At 32.8% G+C, this 12,819-nt stretch overlaps 1 protein-coding gene and 1 pseudogene across 9 annotated transcripts in view; both read right to left on the reverse strand.

Annotated features, from left to right (window-relative positions):
* The window catches only part of FER (FER tyrosine kinase), a 258,919-nt gene that overhangs the window by 37,099 nt on the left and 209,001 nt on the right, over nt 1-12,819 (reverse strand). The gene's annotated exons all lie outside the window — the stretch shown is intronic.
* On the reverse strand, nt 6,816-6,990 carry LOC130458670 (U2 spliceosomal RNA; annotated as a pseudogene).

A 12,819-nucleotide genomic window follows, 5' to 3' on the forward strand; every position in this document is an offset into this window, starting at 1 on the left:
TAGATACTAAAAATAGATAATGATTTCTTTCCAATAACAACAAAATGCCCAGTTCTATCAGTTATTAACAATTTAAGGAAATAACTCAGAAATAAGAAAAAAAATATTCTATTTCAATGGTATGTGAAATAAAGTTAAGCACAAAGGATCACAACATTCAATTGCAGGTATAGCATATTTTCAATGTTCAGTAAACTTGCAATATAGACGGCTAAATAATCAATGGGTTACCAATCAATATCAATTGAAGATGATGATGAAGTAAAGCAAAAGAGATTCAGATAGCGGATTAGACATTAGGAAATTATGCAACTATATAAAATGAATACAGGATAAATTGGAGATAATCAACTGTAAACTAGAGCATTGGGATAGCATTAATATGGATAAAAAAAGACTTTTTATAGACTGTGGGACTTCAGCGGAGACTTAAGACTTGAAAGAAGGCACCAAGTTCATAGTTGTGAACTTCAGTGACTGAAAATAGTGTAATGCTGTATGGAAATAGGGAAATTCAGAAAAAAAGATGTGTTTGAAGGAAAAACAGTTTTCAGAGAGCAAGTTAATTATTTTTGGAAGTGCTTTAACTCTTTTAAACTAAGAGGAATTCAAGGCTCTACTGATTTCAAAATGAACATTAATGAAATAAGTAAAATTACAAATCAAGACTTTCAGAAATCAGCCCTCTCTACCTTTATATTCCAGAGAGACTATCTGGTCAATGAAGCTTTTGCTTTTAATTTATCCCTTCCAAAAGCATTGTTGTAATGCTTTTTAACAGATAATCAAATGAATCAAATGGGAAGAATAGAACAAGTGCCTGGGAGGTGAATTAATTGAACTTCAACTCCCAATAAAATATTCTTTCTATAAGTAAATGGATTTACTTCAAAATGCTAATTTAATTTTTAATCTTAAAGATATGTTTTGTTCCTGGCCTTTTTGTTCCTTCTTTATTTCATTCATTCTTCATTTATGGCAAAATTTCCAGTCTTTTAACAAGCTTTGAAAAAGGTCATTATGACTATAGAATGGCAAGGACTAGAAGAATATATCAGGTGGGATTCCTTTCCCCTAAGCTCCTATTCAGCTTGATCTATCAATCTAGTCAAGTTCCAACCCAAACACAGGAAACAGAGGTTTTTGTTTGGCTGTCTGGCATGAAGAATTTAGAGAGAGTGAAACTTTTGATGATTTTTCAAAACTAATAGAAAGAATATCTGCTCTCAAAAAATCTTTGATGATTTTTTAACACCAACACAATTTGCCTACTTTTTCTCATTTCTGACTGGTAACAATTTATTCACCAAGTGGTCATTATGACTCTGATCCACTACAAATGGTTCTTTAGCTGCTGATCTGTTACTCTTTTGACCACCGTCTCTAGAAAGTGTCTATTCTAGAGGTCCTAAGATCAGTGAGTGGAACATCTAAAGAATAGTAACAATCAAATGAATAAGAGAGGATTTTCAATTTGTATGATAACGTTGAATAATGTGCTTGAGAGGTGTTAATGGTCAAAGAGAGAAGAAACTTTATAATACGGTCTAGCATCAATTTTAGAAAGATAAGCTTGCTAGGTACTATTTTAATTTTAATTTTCCACTAGCATATGTAATTACATACTGCAATAATTTACCAAAGGAGGTTATTAAGGCACAAACATAGGAGGCATTTAAGTACTAAACTGTTCTGAATTTAGCAAGAAACAAAGAGGACTGACAGATGAGAACCCTAATAAGTTCCTAAACTCTGTCATTTGTAATTCTTCACTGTTTTTCTCTTGGCAATTTGGAAAGCAAATAATTAGCATGAAGTTTTGAGCTTAAAGTCAAACTGAATCCCACTGGCAACTGTAAAGTTCTACCTGACAATTTAAATTTTAGGTATTAGGAACTAGAACATAATGCCTTTTTTTTTCCAATGTATCAACTGAAAATAAAAGAAATAAATGACAGTCTAATTCGCTAAGAACTATTTCAGCAGTGTGTATGAGAAAGAGACAGACAGAGAGATAGAGATAGAGATAGAGATAGAGATAGAGATAGAGATAGAGATAGAGATAGAGATAGAGATAGAGATAGAGACAGAGAGGAGTAGGGCGAGAGAGAGGGAGAGAATGGGAAGACTTTTTTTTCCCCCTTTCCTCCAGCTACCTACCAAGCAGGTTTTAAAGGTTGCATTTGTATTTCAGTTCAGTAGTCCATACTACATAATACTGTAAACTCAATAGTTGTAATGAAAATCCACTTTTATAAAGGGCCCTGAGGTGTGTGGAATGTATTCTGGAACCAAGTACATTCTTCTTCTTCTTCTTTTTGATTCTGCATTTGCAGTTTGGACCCACAAATGTCAGAAGTCTTACTCCTGGGACAGGTTTCTTATTCATATTTTTTTCTTTTTTATCACCATTACCTCTGCTATAATACCTGAAAAGGTTTTTGAGATAGATGGTCCTACTTCATTGCATGCTAAGTTTGTGTGATATCTCCTGTATGCCTAGCATATAGTAGATGTTAAACATTGGTTGAATTGAATGGAATTTTTTAAAAATTGCTTAATTCTCATACTCTATTAAATATTTTTACTTGAATTAATTAATAACAATGTATACTCAAGAGAAGGCCCTATATTTAAACAACAGGCTCTAGTAATTTGCAGTTTTCCTCTGCAGTATTCCCCTGAATAGCAAATGATGCTATTCCTCTTTTTGGGGGAAGAAATCTGGTGCAGTAGAAAAAAGAACTCATCAGAGAAGCAGGAGACTTGAATTCTACTCCTAGCTCTGGCACTATCTTGATGATCATGAATAAGTCATCTTACTCTCTGAATCTTAATTTCTTCATCCATTAAATGAGAAGCTAAGACTAAATGACCTTAAAGTTGCTTTCCAGTTCAGTTACTTTGCAGGTCTGGATTTAATTACAGCTAGATTTCTCAAAAACATTCTATGTGCTTAGATAAGCTAAATATTTTTCTTATAATTGTATTTATACTATTAATTTGCTTTGTTGCTATTCTGTGACTCTTTGTGACCCCATAATCCTGTCAATGGCGTTTTCTTGGCAAAGGTTCTTGAGTGGTTTACCGTTTCCTTGTCTGGCAAATTGAGGCAAACAGAACTTAAATGACTTGCCCAGAGTCACACAACTAGTAAGCATCTCTGGCTGGATTTGAACTCAGTTCTTTGTGACTAGGCCTAGTACTCTATCTACCGAGTCACCTAAGCTGCCTCTATTAATTTGTCTTTCTCCATAGAAGGCACAAAAGAAAACTTCAGATCAGTATGATTTTGGATTGTTGTACAGGCAGTACTTAATAAAGACTTGCAAAATGAATTCTGAATTCAAGAAATCATAAAACGTTAGTGCCTCGGAGATCAAATCAAACTCTTAACACAAACATCAAGTCTAGTGCCTGGTAGGTACTTAATTTTTTGAATTAAGCTCCCTTATTTATAGGAAATTAAAGATATAAACAACATCCCAAAATTACATAGGTTTTGTAAAACCCATGTTTTCTGACTTTTAAGTTCAGCATTATTTCTAATATACCAAGAATGACAGAAAGAAAATGGTTTCAATATTTTTATAAAATGAAGGCAAAAGAATACAGAAACCACTAAATAATATAATTTAATTTTACACATTTCCTTAAGATGTCTTGAATAATTGGGAATCTAAATTTCCACAACCCCCAAAATGAAAACACAACTGAAATTATCCAGTTTAAACTATTTATTAGCAGAGTTGTGGTGGCTGGAATAAAATAAAATATAAACTAGAATTAAGAAATTATACAAGTAAGACAAGTCACAAAATAAACTCTTTCTAGGTACTTATTCTCACAAGAAATCTACCAAAGTTAATAGTACTGTAGCTCACAGGCAGTCATTAGGGAAATGCTTGACATGATTGACATCAGAAAAAGAATTAGAAACTCATTTCCAGTGATCAAATAAAACCAAAATCAAATAAAATGTACATGATAACCGAAAAAACACAAACAAGATGGATGATTCATGAAAGTTATAGAGAAAGCAACGTAGATCAAAGAAAATGGAATATAGAACACCAAAAATCCAAGTCTTTGTCTATTGCTAATCACAGCTAATCTGCATTTCAAAGCATTTTCAAAAAAATATCACTCATAAAACATTAAACTGTCAACAAACTTTAAGATGTAACAAATGTCTCTTGGAAGTTAATGAAACCTAGATTCAATGTATAAAGCTTCCAGTAAATTAAAAAATGGGAAATTCAAGGATCCTGAATGGCTTTGGAAGCTTATAAAATGATATCCCCTGCTACATCACAACAGGTTCAATGTGAACTCAGGTAGCTTAGCACTAATCATAATATATTTTGTTATTCCTAGCTGCTGGAAGGCCCATGTGAATGAATGTGATGAGTATGCTTCTAGCCAAAATGAATTAATTATTTAGGAGCTGATGATCACATTTATTCTATTTAGATTTTTTGGTTCTTCCCCCAACTCTTCTCTTTTTATCATTTTCCTTATGGTCAATCACTGGGGTGCTTTTAGCAAAACATAAGCATTCCCACAGAAAAGGTCTAGCACTGACAAGTGATTCAATTCAATTCAATCTGATTCAAATGAAGAACACATAAGCAACATATAGGTGTAAAGTACTGTGGGTAAGAAGATAAACAGAATATGAATGCTACAAGAAGGTTACAGTTTTCTAGGGAGATATGACATGTCCAAGTTGACTTACTGTGAATAATATTTATTTGGACAAATTTAATTCAATTCAACAAGCATTTATTAAACTAAATTTATTTTATAAATTTATATATTTATATATATTATATATGTTATAAATTTATTTATAAATTATAAATAAAAAATTAAAAAATTAAAAATTATCAGGCACTGTCCCAGTACCCATCCTGAAGAAGCTTTCATTCTATTGGGAGAAAACAATTCTATAAATCAGTAAATGCAAAATGTATACCAAGACATTCTGTCTATGTCAACAAACCAATATACATAACTTATTGTTACAGTTCATATTCCAGAGGATGAACTAGTAACATAATTATAGAATTAATGTAAACACAAATTTTTTCTATTGTATCCTATAATCAAGAAATAGTTGTTCAGATGCTGCTTTAATACTTATAGAAATGGATGACTTACTACTTCTTCCAGTAAATGAATCTATTTCTGACAGTGGGAAGTTCTTCCTGAGATTAAACTTGCTTCTGAAAATTTTACCCACATAGACTGACTTCTGGCCTTTTACACCATGAAATTTATAAAATGAGTTTTTAAGAATTCAGATTTCAGTTTTCCTTGCTCTATCAATAAACTAACAAGTATTTATTCCATTATTCTCATGCATAAGGCTCAAAAAAAGAATTCTTTGAAAATTGTTAAAGAAACGAGTAGATAATTATCTAGCTGAAATAAGGAGAACAAAGAGTATAATCCGAGTTTGTTTTTTTTTTAATAGCTTGCATTTAATATTACTTAATTGAAGAATCCATCATCTGCCCCGGAAAATAACCCTGTAAGATGGGTATTGTTATATTTAAAAATGAGGAAATGAAGGCTCAGAGATATTAAGTGATTTGCCTAAGGTCCCACAGCTAGTAGGTGACTGTGTCACATCCAAACACATTCAAATTCTTTTGATTCCAAGTTTAGAGCTCTTTTCTCTAGATGATGTCACTTATTGATTTTAACTGAATCACAACCACTAAAAAAAAAAGAAACAATGGAAGATGCATAATTACTTTGCAGATAAGGAAACTGAGACAGTTGTGATCAGAGGTGTGCCTGAACATCTGGCTCTACAAATATTCCAGTTGATTAACTGTTTTCCAAGTCTTCTAATCTGGGCATTGGATTTGACTTGGGTTCTGTCCTTTTACTATCTGTTCGACCTGTGAAGAATTGATTACTATTACTGAAAAACTTGCAGGCAAATGCAAAAGAATGGAAGTTTGAAGACCTGTCAATCAAGAAGATTCCAAAGAAGAATGTGGCCAGGAAGAAGGCAGTTTGAATAAGCTGGTACAAAAACTAATTTTCTCACTTCTTCCTTGAGAGTCTGAGGAAGAAGCTAGCAGAGAAGATTTACTCTGAATTTTTGGTTTCTCCTTGAAAGATTTGGGGCACAGCTCTTAGGGTCTTTTCAAGTCATTAACAATATCCCCCTAAAGACAATTCAACCTTTACTTTCTTTATATTGAATTTCTTATAGATTAGGGAAACCATAAATCCCCTCTACCCTATCTCAACTCCCTACCTTTTCTTCCTTCAAAATAAATCCTTTTTTTCCAATTTTTTATTTAAAGTGAAATTAGTCTGTTGAAAGTTGCTGTCAACTTACCAATGCTGAATAGCTGTTAAGACCAACAGAACAACAGGAAGTGGGGGGTGGGGGGAAAAGGAGTGAGAATTCAGTCTCTCCTTTAGCCTTATTTCTTGGTGTTACCATTCCAGCCTTTTCCTTCACCTTAAATATCTTAGTAAAAGAGCCTCCAATACAGACCTTGGATACATCATTTAACCTGAACTTCGTTTTTCTTCTTTGTTAAATGAAAGGGCTTGAGTAGAATGTTCTCTTAAGAAATTTCCTTTAATTTATGGTCCTGACCTCTGCCCTGATGCAGCCTGTTCAGTGTTCTTAATTCCAATTTCCCAAAATGGAAGTTGTCTAGAACCTGGGTAATCTATGGTAAAAATAAGTAATACAACAAACGGAAGTTTGTTTCTTTTACAATCCAAATTACATGAAAATGAAAACAAAGGTATATAATTAATGTTGATAGCTAAATTTTTTCTTTGGGTCTCAGTTGGTCTGATTCTTCAAAACTGTAATCAACACTAAAATGGGAAACTTTGTTCACAAGTATAACATGCAAAACCATATCTATTAAAGAATGAATTAGCTAACAGGAAATAAGACATGGATATTAGATACTATACTTGATCTTAGCCAAAAGGCCGAGAAGAGATGGATATTAGAAATTCAGAGCATATGTCAAAAAAATTCTTTTGCTTTATTTGTAAAACATGTAAAAGATTTGAAGGACTCTAAGATTAATTAAAATTAGGCTCTTAGAAGAGAATTTGCTCTAGTGTTTTCTAGGACCCTAATGTTCATTTATTTAATATTTTATTTAGTCTGTTTGTAAAAGGTTGTGGCAGATTGCCATGTGAAATATATAGGTATAAAATAGGGCAGAGACGACCAGAAGCAAACCACATCTGTGTACTAACACTATCTTTAAGTTTCCTGATAGCTAAGGCAAAAGGGGTTATGAAGTTTTTGCTTCAAGTAGGAGATATTAAAACAAACAAAACTACCACAGAATACTACTCAAATGGATAACTCATATGAAGGGCAGAAAGCATCACATATTTTAACTCACAGAAGGATTTCTTTAGAAAGGAATGTAAATATGAAATTTTCTTTTTTTGATAACATAATAAGGCAAGAATGGGACATAGAAAATCTTAAGGCTAGTTAACATGCCCTGTATCAGATTGCTTTTCAAATTTCAGGTATGCTAAATGAGGCGAGGTATTGAATTACAGTCAAGTCATGAAGAGATATCAACTCTTGCAATTAATGGCATTATAAGTGACTATAGTTATCAGTGTGAAAGTACAAATATTTCTGAAAAACTTTCTCACTGTAACAATCTCCTCTAGGTCTATTCTATAGTGAAATAGAAAGTAATTCAGAAGAGGCAATTAATTATAGCATGAGTAAAAGGCTAATTCAGTTTTATGTCTGAAAAATCTCTTATTTTATTTTTATTAGAGCCAATTAAATTGTTTTTTAATCCAGTTTCTGAATTTTCTGACTTCTAATGTTTTATTTCTTATGATATGTCTCCTCTATTTCCACCTCTAGAATAAAGATGACTCAATATACCAAATTGACTGGTATAAAGGAAGAGAGCCTTGCTGTAGTTCTGAATTTTGAATGTGAGTGAAAACTCCCATCAACTTTCTAGTTCCTATTTCTGTTTCTCAATATACATGTGAAAAAGCATGTAAGAAATAAAATGCTCTTCTTAAAAATATCTGGAACTTCCATGAAAAATATTTCACAGAAAGAAAACATCTTTGACAAATGACCACATATTTCTGTTCAGTGAAGCTATTTTAAAACTATACTCTTTTGCTAAGAGACAGAAAGGAGGATCAGTAGAATAGACTGGGGGCAAGTGACCTCAGCAAGACAGTATATGACAAACCCAAAGATCCCAGCTTTTGGGACAAAAATCCACTATTTCATAAAAACTGCTGGGAAAATTGGAGGACAGTGTGGAAAAGATTAGATTTAGATCAACACCTCACACCCTACACCAAGATAAATTCAAAATGGGTGAATGACTTGAACATAAAGAAGGAAACTATAAGAAAATTAGGCGAACACAGAATAGCATACATGTCAGACCTTTGGGAAGGGAAAAACTTCAAAACCAAGCAAGAATTAGAAAGAGTTACAAAATGCAAAATAAATAATCTGGAATACATCAAATTAAAAAGGTTTTGTACAAACAAAACCAATGTAACCAAAATCAGAAGGGTAGCAACAAATTGGGAAACAATCTTCATAAAAACCTCTGACAAAGGTTTAATTACTCAAATTTACAAAGAACTAAATCAATTGTACAAAAAATCAAGCCATCCTCCAATTGATAAATGGGCAAGGGACATGAACAGGCAGTTCTCAGCCAAAGGAATAAAAACTATTAATAAGCACATGAAAAAGTGCTCTACATCCCTTATAATCAGAGAGATGCAAATCAAAACAACTCTGAGGTATCACCTCACACCTAGCAGATTGGCTAACATGACAGCTATGGAAAGTAATGAATGCTGGAGGGGATGTGGCAAAGTGGGGATACTAATTCATTGCTGGTGGAGTTGTGAATTGATCCAGCCATTCTGGAGGGCAATTTGGAACTATGCCCAAAGGGCGATAAAAGACTGTCTGCCCTTTGATCCAGCCATAGCACTGCTGGGTTTGTACCCCAAAGAGATAATAAGGAAAAAGACTTGTACAAGAATATTCATAGCTGAGCTCTTTGTGGTGGCCAAAAATTGGAAAATTGTAAATTCCCTTCAATTGGGGAATGGCTGAACAAATTGTGGTATATGTCGGTGATGGAATACTATTATGCTAAAAGGAATAATGAACTGGAGGAACTCCATGGAGACTGGAACAACCTCCAGGAAGTGATGCAGAGCGAAAGGAGCAGAACCAGGAAAACATTGTACACAGAGACTGACACACTGTGGTACAATCGAAGGTGATGGACTTCTCCATTAGTGGCAATGCAATGTCCCTGAACAATCTGCAGGGATCTAAAAAATACTATCCACAAGCAGAGGATAAACTGTGGGGGTAAAAACACTGATGAAAAGCAACTGCTTGACTACAGGGGTTGAGGGGATATGACTGAGGAGAGACTCTAAATGAACACTATAATGCAAATTCCAACAACAGGGAAATAGGTTCGAGTCAAGAACACATGTGATAACCAGTGGAATCGTGCGTCGGCTATGGGAGAGGGAAAGGTGGTGGGAGTGGGGGTGGGGAGGAAAAAGAAAATGATCTTTGTTTCCAGTGAATAATGTTTGGAAATGACCAAATAAAATAATGTTTAAAATTAAAAAAAAAAAAACTATACTCTTTCAAAGAAGATCTAAAAAAAGTGAACTGCTATTTCTTGTACAAAAAGGAGTTTTGCAAAATGCAAAATGACATTCTGATTATATTATGAATTACTTAAGTATAATCAAATAGCATTGGCTTCTGTTGTAATGAGTTTCAAAGAAAAGCTTTTCATTCTCAAAGGCAAGCAATATAAAGTCTGCCACGTGTTCTTCATCAAAGTAAAATATTTAAAATGTCAGAAATAGGTGGTAGATTATATTATAAAATAAATAATACAATAAAATCTGTACAAAGGCCTCATTTCTAAAGTTCTCAATAAATTCACTTATCTAGTGGATATAGATAGAGGATACTAATATTGACAACAAAACAAAACGTTATAATTTAAAAATAAATAAAAGCTTCCTGGCATATGAACAGAGAGATTTAACTTTCTCTTATATTTCCTACCTTGAGAACTATATATGGGACATATAAACAAGAACATATGTAAGTTATCATTTTCTATGGAATTTTATGGATTTTGAAAATGATATTTACAGATCTTGGTAAATTTCAGTAGGGGGTGATTGGTAGTTCTATTTTCTATTATCTTTTTTATTTGTAGCACTTTATTGTATTAAAACACTATGGCCCTAAGGGAAAAGGCGATAAGAAGAGAGTTACTGTGATGGGTTGGCTAATTTGACTTTGCCAAGAAGATTTTGTCATGGTACTCTATAATTGGGACTAGGATGTGAGGATTCTAAAGTATTTTCTGAAATTAAACTCTAGTCTGTGGCACTTGTGCCCCACACTAGAATGAGAATCTTAAGTAAAGCCTCTATATTTCTAATGGATTATAGTATGTCATCTTGGATGATATGGCACTGATTATGGAAACCCTAGAAAGAGAATTCTTTTTAAATCATTATGGCTGAAAAATAGACATTTTTGGCTTTGACACGTATTGTATGAAAGACCTTTTATTCTCTTTGAAACCATTTTCTCATCAGTAAAGTACAGGTAAAATCACCTGCAACACCTACCTCAAAGGTTTCTTGTAAGTATCAAGACACAAAACATGCCCAATATTATTATAGTAGAAATTTGTGAAGTAGATCAAATATTAGTTTAGAAATATGGTCCCTCCCAGTCAATCCATCCCCACAACCACCTTTTTTTATGCCACTTGTACTGGTTTCTCAGTCACTGCAGTTGTGTGGCTTTTTAAAATTGTAAATGAAGTTCTGATATATAAAAAAAATTTTTTTTACTCTCAGTCCCCTACTTCAATGAATTAAATGTTTAGGTTGCTGGTATTAATAATAATAATTGTTATTTATATAACACTTTAAGTTTGCATAAAGCTTAATAAATATCACTTAATTTTATTCTCACAACTCTGAGAGGTAGGTGTGATTATGATTCCATTTTACAGTTGAGGAAACTGAAGTAGACAGATAATTGACTTGTTCAGGGTCACACAGCTGGTAAGTGAGCCTAGAATTGAATTTAACTCTTTCTGAGTTTCTATTCTCTCTCCACTGTGCCAATCAGCTGTAATTCACATTTATGTTAGACTTCCAAGATTTGCAAAGCATTTTTCTCATAATAAGTCTATGAGATGGGCATCAATGTCTCCATTTTGCAGATGAGATTGACAATTGGAGAGGTTAGGAGCAAGTATACCAAGAAAGTGTGACAAATCAAGGTTTCAAACCCATGTTTTCTACTGCATCGTGGAAGACAGCCAACTCTGACTAGCCTTCATGATAATTAGCCTCCATAAATGTGGGTAAAAACTTTGTTCTACCTTCTTTTCTCCTTCAGTTTCCACAAACCTTGAATTTATATTTTATATTCTCAATTTTAATTTCTATGGACTTTGAATTTATATTTCCTTTAATTATACAATATTGAGTTTTATTTTTATGTTGTTACCTGGGACTCCAATACTGGCTTACTTTGCAGTGAGTGACCATGACAATTATATAACATTGGACTGCTTACTGGTAGGTACCCCGGGCCCTTTATTTAGTGTTTTTTACTGACCTTACTGTTATGGCTGCCAGGGGGTTATTTGTATTTTGACAAAGCATTTAATAAAGTCTCATGTTATCCTTGGGAAAATGATAGAAAGAAATGGGTTAAGTAATAGTTCAATTATATGGATTTAGAATTTGTTGAATGACTAGACACAAGAAATAATGGCTTTAATGGCTTCGTGTCCATTTGGGAGAGTCTGTATTACTTAACATTTTTGTTAATGGTGTGTAAAAATTAAGGTAGGCTCCAAAATAAACAAGTGGAAGAAACTCGGTTTTATTGTTCTGGGGAAATGGTTTAGGGCTTTTTTTAGACATCAAACCTCTCACCAAAACAAAATCCCTATCTTTTAAAACAATAATATTCTTAATGTAATACCATACATCTGGGAGTAATAGTATACCACAATCTACAACAAATTAAAATTGAATATAACCCAAAGGTCAGGGTCAAAGGAACCAATAGTATTTTTATCATGATTCTGTGGTAAGAATCAAAGTCTAAAAAAAGCTTTTTTAAAAAGTCTTTGTAATTTATATAAGCCTAACTCTCATTTCATCTGATCTTTTTGGCCCAGTTGATCTTTTTAAGTTTTAATGTTCAAAAGATATAATTGGATTGTATTATTTATTACACAGTAAGGTGCTCATTCATCCTCTTTAGTTACAAAGAATTAAAATAATAAGGTAATAAATTCACATTTTGTATGTGGAAAAATGGTTCAGTGTATGAATAACTTAATTATGGTTAGACAACCTATGAGTAATACTGATGGTTAGTGTATTCTTCATAAAACCTATTAACTCAATGTCACTTCTGAAATGCTATTTTAGTAACTGAATATATGATGATTGATTACATAGTAGAAAAGCAAATAACAAAATGATAGATATTTGAAAATGTGAAGGGCAAATACATCCTAACTATTTTCTGTCATGATCAAATAAGAATTATGAGAAAAGTGTTTATCAAAAACATTAACCAAGGCACTTATTTTCAGGTTAATGCAAATATCAACTAAACATCATCCTTATTCATTATATTGATACTTAAGGAGGCATTCTTATTTAACTGCCTAGAAAAAGAAAACTCAAGAGAAACTAAGTGGCTCAGTGGATTGA

The sequence above is a fragment of the Monodelphis domestica genome, chromosome 3, assembly GCF_027887165.1.
Source record: "Monodelphis domestica isolate mMonDom1 chromosome 3, mMonDom1.pri, whole genome shotgun sequence".
Taxonomy (NCBI): Eukaryota; Metazoa; Chordata; class Mammalia; order Didelphimorphia; family Didelphidae; genus Monodelphis; species Monodelphis domestica.